Raw genomic sequence first — 16,509 nt, forward strand, 5'->3', positions numbered from 1 at the left:
AAGTGTTTGAAACAGACCACTACATCTTTAACAGTCTCTAGATCTAAGCTTTCCTAATCCCAGGGAAGAAGGATGGTATTCTAACCAGACTGCAGTGGAGTCATCTGTAAACCAATGACTCCTAGTATGACAGGAAGCAAAGCCAAGCTTGACTTGGACTGTGTAGTCAGACTGAAGAATTAGCTGAGTCAGCCAGATAGAGAAGCTGGAGATTAAAATGAGCCTTGTTTGCCCTCTAGAGGCAGCTGTGCAGTTTTCCTATTAAAGCTTTATTTACCCCTTTCTGCATTATAGTCACTATTAGAAACGTGCTTCAGAGGAGGGAAGGGGTATCAGTTCCAGTGGCTCTTCAGAAATCCCAGTGAATGTTGCATGGTTATAAGTTGGGGAACAGAGTATTCTTACTGGATAAAGAAATGTACCTATTCTGCATAATCACCAAGCAATATCCTAGGTGTTTGTTATGCTCCCGTGTATACATTCCCTGTTCCAAAAAACTCTCTAGTTTTGCCAATCTAGTTTAAGTAAGAGGGACTAAGGAATCTGACTAGGATTTGTAATGAAAGGAGAGAGGAGGCATGTCATCAAAATCACAACATATTTAATTTTATCTGATCTTATAATTTTGTCAGAATTGAGCTAAGTTAGTGCTACTTGGGGTTTTGGCTCTGTCTAGAATAATGGCCTTAGAAATCAAAGCTCATACATAGTATAGCAGAAAAATTAAAAGATTTATGAAACCTGATCTGAGATTCCAAATCTGGCAGTAATTTACTCTGTGACTGTGTGAGTCAGTTACTCTCTCATGCCGCTAATATCCCCAACTCTCAGACAGTATTTAAGGAGCTTCCAGTGCCAAACTTCTGTGTCACTTTAACCCTGGGCCCAGAGGAAGAATTGAAAACATCCTTTCCCTGAGGACCAGATGGCTTTCTGTTTCCTTTCACAGATGCACCTGCTCTTTGTCTTCCTGACCTGTGCTTTACTACGATGAGGATGATGAGTCTGGACAACAGCCATCTTGGAAGATTCTTATCTCTTGGGCACTGCAACCAGACTTAGCACATTACCCTGCACCTGGGACAGGAGGTGCTGTTAGTGGACTTTGGGTCTCTAGAAGAATGACCAAGAGGGTGTCTTTGTGTGAAAAAGGGAACTTGTTGGGAAAAGGGGCAGACTGTATGGAAATCTCTGAAATGCAAATTATCAACTCAAGACTTGTATTTCTCTTGAAGAAGCATGAAGAGAGCAATTAACTTGGATAAAATCAAGGAAGTCTTTTGGAGGGGCAGGAGTTTGCAGCCAAACCTGTATTTTTATCTAGGCTCCAGTTCTTACTGCTGCGAGAGTTGGGCTACGTACTCTGAGTGTGTTTACACTTAGCCAAAATGGGGATCATAATCCTAATTATGGAGTTGTAAAGATTAAGTGAGATGGCGTACTGAAAACGCTTTTGTTAAAGGCCCATATTTTTTTTTCTCCTGCAGGAATAAGAAGAAATAAGTTAAGGGATATTATGGGTGCCATCTAAAAAAAGCCCAGAGCTCTAGACCAGAGGCTATGAAAAAACTAAGCTTATTCTAATCCCTTGCAACACGGTTGTATCTCCTAGACATTAGATGAAAAGGCCCGTCAGCACCACCTGGAGGAGAAGATGAGTAATGCATGGGAAAAGTTGATTCTCAATTTAGAAAATGGGGAAAGTTTAATTTCTTACTTGTACAGCGTTCATTCATTCTGAAATACCTACTACGTTTCAGGTACAGGATGCAGCAATAAGGAAAACACAAAATTCTTGTTCCTGTGAAAGTCACACTCTAGTGGGAAAAGACGATCAGATGTATAATCTGGATGAGGATAAGTGTGATGAAGAAAAGCAGGGAAAGTGGAAAAGAGAGCTGCTTTAGGTGGGTACTATGGGCCTCTCTGATAAAGATACATTTTACTAGAGTCTTGATGGAGTTAAAGGTACATTTTATTAGAGTCTTGATGGAGTGAGAAAGAACCATGTGGATTTCTAGGGCAAGAACATACCAGACATGAAAAATAAAGTATGAAGGTCCTTTGGTGGAGCATCCTTAGTCTGTTTAAACACACACACAGCATAGAGGCCTAAATGGCTAGAACAGAGTGGACCAAGGAGGAGAGTAGTAGATCAGGTTGAAGAGGTGGCTGAGGACAAGATTGTGTAGATTATCAAAACAACTCTGAAGACAATGACATTTTAGGTTACTCTGAGGCCAGGAAGAGAGGTAATCTTCAAAGCCAGGCAGATGGGGTGTTGTGTTCAAATTTAAAAGTGGCTAAAACTGGGAGAAGACATGTCTGGTCACCAGTCCTACTTAGATGGGCCAATGGAAAGAAATTTGTGGAAGTGCTAAATGGGTACTTATTCATTCTGACCTCTTTCTAATGTACTGTCTTATACTCTAGAGGCTGGAAAGTTAAAACTACATGTCTCACACTTCCTTGAAACCAAGGTTGTAAATGTAATTTATTTTGCCAGATGCACAAACAAGGATATGGAAGGAGGAAGTGATTCAGGGGTCATCTTCAGCAACTTTGTTGTTCTTGCAAAAGTATAAAGCCCTTAGGTTTCCCTCCAGTGGTATTCTAATATCCATCAATAGTTGTGTGGATGTTGAAGGGACTCCTGATCCACAAATAACCGTCAGTAATACATGTTCTTGTAGTCAGCCTATGCTGGCCTCCTGGTTCTTCATCTTCCTGATGGTGGCAGAGGTAGTGGCTCCCATACTGGACCGATCTGGGAGTCTTTCCTGGAGGTCCAGCCTAGAGCCCACTTGCCCAGCTTTCCAACTCCTTTGTAAGCACCTAATTTATGTGTATTGAATTCTTTTCTGCTTAAAATAGGTGGAAGGGTTTTGTTTTCTGCAGTTACTGAACCCTAACTGATACAGTATTTGGTTCCAAATTTGGTTATAGACAATAGTCCCTCAAAGATGGGATTCTTGATTAGTTATGACTAAGTTGGATTTGAAGGAAATGAGAATCTAGTTGCCATTGAAAATGGTAAGGTAGTAGGCAAAGATGACTTACATCTGTGGTCACATTAAATGAATTGTCTTTTGGATAAAAGACTTTGATAGACCAAGTGGCAGCCACAACAGACCATCGTGTAAGAAATGAAGACTTAAATGGGGGTGGCTTATGCTAGAGAGATTAAAGAAAGAAAATGAAAGCCTCAAGAGTTTAAAATTTTCAGCTCAAAGCTGTCTCTTGTAGCCACAAGGCTGATGTACATGAAAATCAAGGAGGGATTCTGGGTTGTTGAATTACGACATAAGTTAAATTCTTAGCTTACCAGGTCTCTTATATAAAAGTTAGGATGTTGTTTAGGAAAGAGTAAGATGTGAAATGGGGACATGTGAGTAGATTTGGGTAAATCCTAGTGTTCTGAACCCACAGACTCCACTTAACTTCTCTTACCAGCAGAAGCAGCCCTCCTCTCTCCTCCCCCCGTTGATAGGGCTGGTCCTGTCCTCCCCCCCGTTGATAGGGCTGGTCCTGTCTTCCCCCGTTGATAGGGCAACTTACCTGCGGTAGTTGCCTTGAAAGGGAAGGCTTTTGTGTCCCTTCTCATGTACTTCTCATGTCCCACCCACTACCCCTTATTGCTACCAAATCTGTGACTAGAGTCAGATCCCAGTATGCTTCAGAAAGGCAACCACAAAATCTGACCTGAGAGAAAGAAAGGTTACAGAATTGTGAGATTTTGCTAATTTGAATCAGCAGAAACCTGAGGAATGTGTGTGGACTGGATTCTAAAGGTATTAGACCAGGAAGAAAAGAACAATTTTATTTTCATTTGGGTTGAACTTATTAATATGGGCATTCTAGAGATTCTGGAATCAGTATACTGACTTTAGCAGCTAAGAGTAGCTCTTAGCTGGTTGGTTGGATGAAAGCTGGACTTAACAGTGGTCTACACTCAAATTGAAATGCTAAAAATTCCTTAGTATAGCATTAGAAGATGAATCCAGAAACATGAAGATAGAAGTGTCGGTATAGATTTATCATACGTGTGACCTACTCATCTCCTAATTTTGCCCTCTAAAATTGCTCAGAGGACATTCCTTTCACAAAGGAATTGGAAAGTACATAGATAAAGGGAACACCTTACTTTGAAAGTGCTGTAATGTAAATTCTCTATAGTCGGAAGTGAAGCTAAGAGATGCTGCCATTGAAATGGAATCCCTGATATCAGTAGGTATGACGGAGATCCTGGAGTGGCAGGGGCCAAGGGGCAGTACCAAGGCAACAGAGCAGGAATACTTGGTTTGTATATACAAAGCAAAACTGCAGGTCTGGCAAAGAGAGGCCTGTTTTAAGTCACCAAAATGGAGAGTTATGGACACTCACTAAATTCTCAGACCCAAAGCCCTTGAATAAAGGAATGCTGAGTACCCTGGAGAAAGCACCCAGCAATATTACCATAACTAAATTGTAAGTTTTCTAATCTTCCCCAAAGGAATCTTAAGTCAATTAACTATGTTCCTGTGCTTAGGGAAATGGAAACACCCAGGCCTTTAGCGAATACTTGGAAACCGACCCTAAGCCAGTACTAATCTCAAGGGACCTAAAAGGTCTTTGTGGACCACTAGTTAAAAATAGAAGCCTTCGGGGCTTCCCTGGTGGCACAGTGGTTGAGAGTTTGCCTGCCGATGCAGAGAACATGGGTTCGTGCCCCGGTCCGGGAAGATCCCACATGCTGCGGAGCAGCTGGGCCCATGAGCCATGGCCGCTGAGCCTGCGCGTCTGGAGCCTGGGCTTCGCAACGGGAGAGGCCACGATAGTGAGAGGCCCGCGTACCGCAAAAAAAAAAAAAAAAAAAAAAAAAAGCCTTTGGGGTGTTATGGGTTGAAAATTCATATGTTGGAGTCCTAATCCCCAATACCTCAGAATGTTACCTTATTTGGAAATTGGGTTGTTGCAGATGTAATTAAGATGAGGTTATACCAGAGTAGGGTGGGCCCCTAATCCAATATGATTGGTGCCATATAAAAAGGGGAAATTTAGACAAAGAGTCACTCATACAGGGAGAATGCCATGTGAAGATGAAGGCAGAGATCGGGATGATGCAGCAGAAGCCAATGAATGCCAAAGATTGCCAGCAAACCATCAGAAGCTAGGGGAGAGGCATGGAACAGGTTCTCCCTTACAGCCCTCAGCAGGAACCAACCCTGTCAACACCTTGATCTTGGACTTCTAGTCTCCAGAACTGTGAGACAATAAATTTGTAATGCTTAAGCCAGCCAATTTGCGGTACTTTGTTATGGCACACCTAGCAAACTAATACACAGGGATCATGTAACTTAAAAGGAATCTTGGCCTGTATCTATCTCACATATTCATCCTGTGTGTGGTTATTTCCCAGTTCCTGTAAGCACAATTGTAATAGATGTATTTGGCACCTGGCAGAATCTTCACATTGACCGGTAGAGTGAAAGCTATTGTAAGAAGAGCAGAGGAAAGCCCCTTGCGCAGTCCTACACCAGAATCATAAGCCAGAAGAAATAGTGCATCCCTGAGGGCATGATAAATATTACCGCCACCATCCAAGACTGAGAAGTTCCACAGTGGTGATCCCTATCATATCTACATTTAAATTATTTGCGCGGTAGAAGACTTGCCATGTAGCTGTTATTTCAGATATAATCACTTTGAAGCAAGTCAACACCTGCCCCAGCACCTGCAGCCATGCAACTACTGGCCTGGAATATGCTTTTTTTCTCTAGCCCAAATAGCAGAAAACATGAAAAGCAGATTACTTTTACCTGTCGAGGTCAACAGTACCGCTTACTGTCCTCCCTCTGGGTGGTATCACTTCTCCAGCTCTGCTGAAATCTAATGTGCAGGCACTTCAATCATTTCATATTTCCCAGAACATCACTCTGTATGTGATGGCATGTTTTTGGACATAATAAGCAAGAAGTAGCAGGTATCTAAATGCCTTGGTAAAATACATGTGTTCTGGAGGATAGGGGATAGTCCCTGCGGAAGCTTAAGGGAACTTTCAGCTCCATAAAATTTTTCGGGATCCAGAGCAGGAGTCTGGAGGATGGCAGTTTATCTAAAGTGATCGATGAGCTGTTGCACTGTATACCCCCCACCACTAAGAAAAATCCTGAGCATTTGGTGGATTTCTTGATTTGGGAGGTAGCATACCCCGTTTGATTATGCTGCACTGACCCGTTTTCCAAGTAACCCACAAGGGCTACTAGCTTTGATGGGCCCAGAGAAAGAGAATGGTCACCAGTTGGTACAGGCTGCAATGTAAGCAGTTAGAATTTTATGACCTAGCAGATCCAGTGGTGTGCAAAATCCCTTGGCAACTGAGGCTACTGTACACACACTGTGGCAAACATCCATAAGAGAAACACAGCACAGGGCCATCAGATTTCAGAGTCAAGCCAGGATATTTTTGGCAGTGGCAATTCTTTTGAGAAGCTGATGTTGGCTTACAGCTGAGCCCTGCTCCATGCTCTGGAGGGACCAGCTGGGCACTTAATATCAGATCAGAGCCCTCCCATCACAGAGAAGGCAGGGATTTGTCCTCACTGGAAAAGACACTCGAGATATGAATTGTTTCCATGTATGCCAAGCCTAAAATATTCATAAAGAATAAACTTTAAATGAGAAAAATAACAATTATCAGGGCAAAGACATCCATCCCCCCATTATTCTAAATTTGACTATATGTTCACTTTGAGAAGCATAGTGGTTAAGAGGACAGACAACAGAGCCAGAATGCCTGAGTAGGAATTCTAACTCCACCATTTATTTAAGTAGCTTATGACCTTGGGCAAATTATTTAACCTTTCTGTCTCCGTTTCTTCATTTGGGACTATGAAGATTAAGTGAATACATATGACAGTGCCTGGCCTGTAATAAGAGCTATATGTATTAGCTAGCATCGTCCTTTTCATTTATTATTATGCTCATCATCATCATCATTGTTACTATCCATGAACTTACTGAATGTCTATTCATCATGTAGTATTCCACACAACACTGCCTCTCATCAAGTGAGGCAATGGGCTAAGACCCATGGGATCATCCAAAGCAGCTGGCCTCACCCAACAGTCAAATTGGAAGCTATTGGAAGACAGCATCTCATGCAGTGATGTTCTGTCCTATAGGATGAGGTATGTTCTGAAACAGTGACCTATATATATATAACCCATTCACAAAAGTTTTGCTTCTTGCCCCTGTGACTTTGGTCTTTGTTAGTTTAGAAGTCTCAATACCCAGAGGAGAAGTACTTCCACCAGGGCACATAACAATGAGTCCACTGAACTGGAAGCTTTTTGGCCAATTTTGGCTCCTCATCCACTGAACCAATAGCCTAAAAGGGGGCAGTTGTGTTAGATGGAGAGATTGATCCTGATTATCAAGGGAGATAGGTTTGTTGTTGCTCAGTGGGGGCAGGAAGGAATGTGCCTGGAACTTAAAGGGCTTAAAGGGCTACTTCTAGTACTGCTGTATGCAGGAGTCAAGGATAAAAGGCTATTCCAGGGAAGGCTTAATTCCTTTAGGAATGAAGAGTTGGGTCACCACACCAGATAAAGAGCCTCATCCGGCTGAGATACTGGCTGTGAAAATGAACTTCATAAGTAGTAGAGAAAGATATTTATGAATATAAGTAATTCCTGAAAGGTGGAGAGATGAGGACTATATTAGCGTTTCATATTTTTCCCTTGCTCTGGTATGTATATATTTATAGATATCATCCCATTTCTTCCCCTCCCACATTTTCCCTAGTATCATAAGGTGTGTTGGTAAGTTGATCAGTTAATCATTAGGTTACAGGTTGTTGAGACAGGATCGTAACTGAACTGGAATGAGTATCACCCAGAGCTGGATACATGACTAATGAGATTTTGGATCTCTCCTTTTAGGGAGGGTGAAATTGTGTAGATGTGGTGAATTGCTTGTCAGCATCCATTCCAATCTCTTTCTCATAGTGCCAAGGCCAGAGTTAAATGCTACACTTCCCAGAATCCCTTGCAGTTAACATTCTGCATGCAAATTAGGGTTTATAAATTGCATCCGTTTATATAAGAGTTGGGAGGAGAAAATAAGGCAAAGGCCATCTTCCAGCTGTGTGGTTGTTGCTTCATGTTTGTGGCAACCTTGAGTTACTTCAGCAGCATTCCAATGTCCAAGCACTAGTTTCATGAGGTTGAAAAGCAGTGGTGGCAGCAGCAGAGGTAGATTTCTGATCCCTGGTCCTTAGACTGCAGCCACATGGTGTGTGTGTTTTCTAACCATCTTATTTCTTTATGGAGATATAACTCACATAACGTGAAATTCACCATTTTACTTTTTTTTTTGGATGCACCGTGAGGCATGCAGGATCTTACTTCCCTGACCAGGGATCGAACCTGTGCCCCCATGCAGTGGAAGTGCAGAGTCTTAACCACTGGACTGCTAGGGAAGTCCTGAAATTCACCATTTTAAAGTGTGCAACTCAGTAGATTTTAGATATATTCACAAAGTTGTGCAACTATCACTACTCTCTAATTCCAAATGATTGCCATCACCCCCTGAAAGAAACCTATTATCAGTCAGTCGCATTTCCCCCCTCCCTCCAGCCCTGACAACCACTAATCTACTTTCTCTATGGAATTTACCTATTCTGGACATTTTGTATAATCATACAAAATGACTTTTGTATATGACCTCTTTCACTCGGCATAAGGTTTTCAAGGTTCATCCACGTTGTAGCATGTATCAGTACTTCATTCCTTTTTTTTGGATGCATAATATTCCATTGAATATTGTAAGGATTTTGTATGGATATATTACATTTTGTTTATCCATCCGTCAGTTGATGGATATTTAGATTGTTTCTACTTTTTGGCTATTGTGATTAATGCTGCTATGAATATTGGTATACAGATATCTTCAAGTCCCTGGTTTCAGTTCTTTTGGGTATATACCCCAGAAGCAGAGTTACTGGATCATATGGAAATTTTATGTTTAATTTTTTGAGGAACTACCATCCTCTTTCCATAGAGGCTATACCATTTTACCTACCAGCAATACACAAGGGTACCAATTTCTCCACATCCTTGTCAACACTTGCTATTGTGTCTTTTTCATTATAGTCATGCTACTGGGCATAAAGTGGTACCTCATTGTGGCTTTGATTTACATTTCCCTAATGACTAATTATGTTGAGCATCATTTTCATGTACTCTTTGGCTATTTGTATATCTTCTTTGAAGAAATATCTAGTCAAATCCTTTGCTCATTTTTAACTTGGGTTGCCTTTTTTATGGTTGAGTTATAAAGACTTCTTTATAGATTCTGGTTATAAGTTCCTTAACAGATATATGATTTGCAAATACTTTCTCGCATTCCATGGGTTGTCTTTTTACTTGGTGTGTTCTTTAATGCAAGAATTCTCGTAGCAGCCTCCTGACTCATCACCTTCATGATTGTGCCAGTTAGCAGCTATTCTGGGGTCTTCTTCTGGAAGTCATTCCTGGAGCCCACTCCTCCAGCCCTCCCAACTATTTTGTTTAAACCTCTGATTCCCTGTATCAAATCCTTTTCTGCTTAAAATAGAGTGGTTTCTGTTTCCTGCAACTGATCCCTGACTAGTAGACAGCACAACTTGAAAACTTCGAGCAAGGATGTGACATGTCATTTTGCTAGAGCTGATGTGCAGCCCAACTATAATAATAAATTCCTGGAAAGTCAAATTTGGACACACCTTTGTGCCAATCCCTTCATTTCTCAAATGAAGGAAGGAAATGGAGACACAGTGAGGAAGACACAAAAACCATGAAGCTGAGGACCTGCACCTCCCTCTCCCATCTCCCAGGGCCAGCAGACCTGAGCTGATCTTGCTTCATAAAATCAGCGGGATCTAGGTCACGTAAATCCAATGAGGCCAGCCCAGGCCAAATGCTGCTGTGAACAACATGGATGTGATGGAGGCCACGCACCCGTGTGAGGCCGTCTGGTATGAGAGACCTAAGTGCTAGGAGCACATCCAGAGCATGTTGCCAGAACATTGTTCCTGTTCTCCAGGGACCTGCTTGGGGCCCCTGAGATGGCTTCCCCTGGTACCCCACATCCTCTGAGTCCGTACCATTCGCCCCCATTCCTGAAAGTCGTCTGAGCACCTGAGGAAGCTAGGAACATACCCAGCCATGGCCACTGATTTTCTGGAGATCGAAGCCTGGTCAAAAAAGAAGCAGGCCGCAAACCCAGATCTGGAATTCGTGCTCTTCCCACTCCAATATGGCTGTCCCTCATGCAGACATGAGGGAGAGGGCTTCATGAGTGGAGGGTGACATAGAGAGAAGACTGCTGGTTCTTTGTGGCTGAATTATCAGGCCTGAGTTGTCATCACAAGGATCCAGCAAGGGCAGGATAACCACCCCTCCTCTTACTTTTGTGCGTCTGCCTTTGTGAGTGGCTTGGAATATAGTTCCAGCTCTGGATACTGCTTTGTCATTCCTTAGGCACCAGCCTTTGAGGAAATCCACTCATTGCCCACCATATGTGGACAGCTGCTCTGTTCAGGCTCTGTGTCAGGGCACAGAAACTGACACCCGGAGACAGACCCAGGCCCTGGAGATGGAAAATCACCAATGAAAAAAACACTTCTTGAAATCATAGATGTGAATGAAAGGGAAATTGGCCTTCTCTTTTCATAAACCTTTAACCAGTGAGTGCAGGAAAGGAGCAGCCAGGAAACGGAGAAGGAGAACCGGGAATGAAGGAAATGATGGGGTGAGGATTTCAGGAAGGAAAGCAGGGTTAGCTAACATGTGAGACAGGTCAGGCTGGCCAAGAGCTGGATTTGTCACAGGGGAAGTAACTGGTAACTCTGGAAAGAGCAGTTTCAAAAGATGGCAGCAATAGAAAACTGATTTCGTTTAGTTGAGGTGTGAGTGAAAAGTAAGGAGGTACTGCTAAGAAGAGGAGTTTGTTGTTTTTTTTTTTTAAGTACAAGAGATTCAAGCATGTTTGGCGGCTCAGGAGAAAATAGGGTAGAAATGGAGAGCGTGACAATATAAGAGAAAGGAAGCTATTAGATGGTGCTTTGTCTTTAGGAAGATAGAGGGATGGGATCAAGGGCACAGGCAGAGGGGTTGACTGTGGACATGAGAAGGACCCCCTCTGCTCTCAGCTTGGAGGGAGTTGGAGACCACCATGAGATCTAGTCTCCTTCCCCAAAAGGGATAATCTTCACCATGAGAAGATATAAAATGCCTGCCACAGAACAGATGGTTGATAAATACCAAGCCTTTCCTCCCTTCCCTGGCGGTGTAGTTTCAGTCCCCTGAGGCCACATGTGACGTCACTCTGGAATGTTTCAAGGCTAAAGAACACAGCTCCAGCTGGAGAAATTAAAGGCAATCCCAAGCTTTTCTGGAATTCCAGGGGAGTAGAGGCTGCTTTCTCCTGAGGTTCCAAAGCTGGGAAGTTGTAAGCATGGATCTTCCACTACATGGACAGAGACTGCCTGATACTGAAACCAGCACAGACAAAGGCAGAGCTGAGAAATGGAGAGAAGACAAGAGACAGAGGCACATTTGAGCATACCAAATGACATTGGGTTTTTTTTTTTGTTATTGTTGTTGTTGTTGTTGTAGTTTGGCCACGCCACGTGGCTGGCGGAATCTCAGTTCCCCGACCAGGGATTGAACCAGGGCCACAGCAGTGAAAGCACCGAATCCTAACCACTAGACCACCAGGGAACTCCCTATGTGACATTAATGCCAAGAGCTAACCACGCCTAAGGCCCCCAAACTTTCCCAGAACATCATCCAACAAATTCCTTCCCGCTACCCAAAGCCCATTTCTGTTAGGATTCTGTCACCTGCAACTGAAGTTCTGACCACTATGAGAAGTGGAGTGTTGCCAGTGATGTCCCTAGCACGTGGAAATGGCTGAGTTGAGGTGAGGTACAGAACAGTGAGGATTTTCCAACTGTTGGGAAAATCCTGGGATTTTCCATTCCCAGGAGGCTAGGAGGTCAGCATTCCCTGAGATGCAGCTTCAAGGCCAGGGTCTCCTGAAGCTCAGACCATGTACCTGACATAGGTGGGATGATTAGGGGGCTTGATAAAAATTTGTCAGGGGGTTGTATGTGTTGGCTATTTTCCCAAGCCTTGATTTCAGAGTCAAAGGCATAAATTTTGCAGAAAGAATAATGAAGAATAAAAGCTAACATTTCTGAGGCACACATCATGTGCCAGGCTCTCAGTGCTTTATGCATATTAACTCATTTAATCTTCACAATAACACAAAGAAATGGGTACCGTTGTTATTCCCCATTTTACATTTGAGGAACTGAGGCGTGAACGAATTTGCCCAAGAACACAAAGCTAGACAGGGTTAGAGCTATGACTTGAATCCAGGCAACATGACCTCTGAGCTTATGTATTTACAGCTTTGCTAAGAGAGATAGCCTGTAGCCAGCAATCCAAGCTGATGCAGAGTCTGACGGTCACATGCTTTGCAAGATTGAAAAAGCTCATCTATTCACGTCAAAGCTAAAGTGAGTGGGAATAAAGGCAGGGAGGTAGGAAGCACAACCCCTCCCAAACACTTCCTACCTGTTCCCACTAAGAGGACAGTGACCCTATGTAAAGAGCCTTCCACTGGGATGCAGCCTAAAGGTCAGGGACAGCCAGCTGTGCCTTCCCCCCATGCCTGGTGTTCACAATTGCCTCAAGGCAGAGGTGAAGCTGGAGGCCCTGAGCTGAGGACTGGGAGGTCCTGTTGCTAAGACCCTGCATACCAAGCTCAAGGTCTAGATTTAGGGACCATAATTCATCATTCTGCTGACTTGGTTATTAATTCATGGAGTTATCCAAATGTGAATAGCCAGAAAACTTACACAGCTTTTAAGGGAGTGGTTCTGTGAGAGAAACCCCAATCCTGGCATGTGGAATCCTGTAATTGATCAACCCCAGGGGCAATGTCTTGGCCCCAAACAATACCAATCGGAAATCCTCAAAATTCTTCTAAGATGTGGCCACAGTTACAATGGTTAGATGAGATTCCCCCAACCTGGCAGAGCAGCCAGACTGGCCTCATTTTATCAAAGCAGGGAATCCTTGCTGTTCTCACTCTGAAGGATACAATACACACCACGGACCACTGGGTGATTTTTCCCCTCCTCTCCTGTTCAAAATGGGATTGCTTATTTATAATTACCTTGTGTTCCCTTCATCAATGCACCAAGGTATTAGGGGCTGATTAACTTTGTTTATCTGTAGCAGCGTTTCCCAAAGTTTTTGGTCTCAGGATCCCTGTACACTCTGAAAAATTGAAGACCTGAAAGAGCTTTTGTTTATGTGGATTACATTATTGATATTTGCAATATTATAAACTAAAATTAAGAATTAAAAATAATTATTTATTAAAAAATAATAAACCCATCAATGTTAAAGTAAATAATACCCTTTTCAATGAAAAATAATTACATTTTACAAATCAAAAAAATGAGTGAAAAGAATGACATTGTTTGACATTTTTGCAAATCTCTTTAATGTCTGACTTAATAAAAGGCAGCTAGAATTCCCATATCTGCTTCTTTATTCAATATGTTGAGATATGTCGTTTTGGCTGAAGTACATAAAGAAAATTCAGCCTCACACAGGTATATAACTGGGAAAAGGAGGAGTATGTTAAAAGGATTCTCAGATAATTGTGGATATTCCTCTTTGATACTCTACCTAAACTTGACAAGTCACAGTTTTGTAAAATTTAGTTTCAATGTGGAATCTGAAACCATATCTGTCAATTTTCCATTACATTAAAATATATTGGTCTGTCTTGCACTTTGAATTCATCCTTAACCTGTGCATGATTTTGTACAGGCATGTGTTGGTCACTTGGAAAGTATTGATTGGTTCACTGAGTTTTACAGATCTTCCAAATGTTGACACATTTCATTATACAATATAAAAGTCATATATGTTAATGTCAGCACTAAAAGTCTTTAATATTGGGAAGCTGCTAAGCTCACGGCAGTGCATACCAATTTTCCAAACACCTAATTTTCACTCAAAAGCTCAAATTTTATCTTTGGCAGCAAATATTGTCAATTTTTTCCCTTGAATTGACAGGCTCACTTCCTTCATTTTAGAGAAAATGCCTGCAAAAAAACCTACATTTCCATAACCACAGTATGTCTTTCAATCCTTCTTTCAAGTAGAAATGGTGCTTATGAAAAAAAGCAGCTAGTTCATCATACAACTCAAACAATTGCACAATTGCTTTCTCTGGAGACAACCATGGTACTTAGGCAGACAGCAGAATTCTTCCCATTCTGTCAAAATATTTAAAAGAAGTATACTCGTAGAGAGTTAATAAAGTTAATAATTTTTACTGTTTCATCAAGTCATTCTTAAATGAATCTGGTATATTTATTTTTTTTGTTGTGCGTGCACAGCAGTGACGGATACAATGACTACAAGGGTGTCCTGGAGTCCCTACTTTTCGTAGTGCTAAGGGGACAGCTGTTTGACCCACCATTGCTTTTCTACCATCAAAACTGGAAAATAGGGCTTCCCTGGTGGCGCAGTGGTTGAGAGTCCGCCTGCCGATGCAGGGGACACGGGTTCGTGTCCTGGTCCGGGAAGATCCCACATGCCGCGGAGCGGCTGGGCCCGTGAGCCATGGCCGCTGAGCCTGCGCGTCCGGAGCCTGTGCTCCGCAACGGGAGAGGCCACAGCAGTGAGAGGCCCGCGTACTGCAAAAAAAAAAAAAAAAAAAAAAAAAACTGGAAAATAAATAACATCTTAGAATTATGATAAAAATAGTTTTGACTTCACAGACTCCCCAATAAAGTCTTGGGGATCCTCAGAGGTTTGCAGACCACACTTGGAGAACCACTACCAATGCTTTATTCATCAGTTAACAAATATGTATCATGCATCTACCATGTCCCTAACTAACACCATTCCAGGCTCTGAGTTTTGAGTAGTGAGTTTTATATGAGATACTTAAGGCCTCTCTGCTGTCATATGACCTACATTCTTGTAGACAGAGCAGAGAATTAATATATAAATGAACAAAGGTTATTTCACCTAGAGAAAAGTACCTTGGAAAAATAAAACTCTGTACTCCTTGAACATTATATAGTAATGAATGTCAATTATTTCTCAATAAAACTTAGGGGAAAAAAGAAAAGAAAACTGGATAATTTAATAGAAAGAGTCTTTGGGGTAATTTACATTCACGGTTCAATATGGTGTCTACTAAACCCTGTGCCTATTTAACTTTAAATTTTAATTATGTAAATTAAATAACTCAGTTTCTCAGTCATACTAGCCACATTTTAAGTGTTCAGTAACCACATGTGGCTAGTGGCCACCCTATTGGACCGTGCAGGTATAGAGCATTTCCATGATTACAGAAAGTTCTAGTAGACAGCACTGATTTAGACAGTGAGACAGAGAAAAGATTTGAGGACAGAGTGTTGAAGGCAGAGGGACCAGCAAGAGCAAAGATCTACTTTAGTGCCTTGAAAGAAAAGGAAGAAGAGCAGGTGGCTGAAGTGCAGGGATTGAGAGGAGAGTGGTAGGATGTGGTATCAGAGAGATGAGTGGGGACCTTGGCATGTTGGACATTGTAAGCTGTGGTGAAGCCCTACATAGGCCACTAAAGGGAGGTGTTCATTTTGTTTTGTTGTTAATTTATTTTTGGCCACGCTGCATGACTTGCAGGATCTTAGTTCCCTGCCCAGGGATTGAACCCAGGCCCTTGGCAGTGAGAGCACCACCAGGGAATTCCCAGGGAGGTGTTGATATGACCTGATTTATGTTTTTGAAAGATCACTCTCTTTGCAATGTAGAAAATAGATTTTAGGGGTAGATTAGAGGGGCCAGTTAGGAGGCTACTAGATGCAGGGAGTGACTGTGGAGATGGAAAGAGGCTTTTTAAGATATATTTTGGAGATAGGACGACAGGACTTGTTGATGGAGAGAATATGGAGAATGAGAAAAAGGGAGGAATCAGAAATGTGTTTTATGCTTTTGGCTTGAGCAGCTAGGTAGATGATGATGCCATTTATTGAGATGGGGAAGACTGGAGGAAGAATGAATTAAGGGGAGTGGAAGTAAGGGCTCTTCTTGGGTATATTCAGTTTAGATGGCCATTAGATGACAAGGAAGCATTTGGGTACACAAGTTTGGCACTTAGCGAGTGGTCAGAGCTGGAGATATATATTGTTGTTACTGACATTATCATTGACATGTTGATAGTATAAAAGCCAAGAGACTGGATGAAATCACTCAGAAAGAGGGTGCAGATGGAAAAAAGACGTTTGCCCGAATTCTTAGGCATGCCATCATGAAGCATCAAGAGAGTGGAAGGCTCTTAAGAAGCTGAAGAATTGAGAAGGTAATAGAGAAAGTAATCTGGAAAGATAGGAGATAGGTGTCAGGGAGTAGGGTGCTGAAATGTAAGGTCTTAGACGTAGTATAGTTACTGAAGATGACAAGATCAAGG

Source organism: Tursiops truncatus, chromosome 1 (assembly GCF_011762595.2).
Source record: "Tursiops truncatus isolate mTurTru1 chromosome 1, mTurTru1.mat.Y, whole genome shotgun sequence".
NCBI lineage: Eukaryota > Metazoa > Chordata > Mammalia > Artiodactyla > Delphinidae > Tursiops > Tursiops truncatus.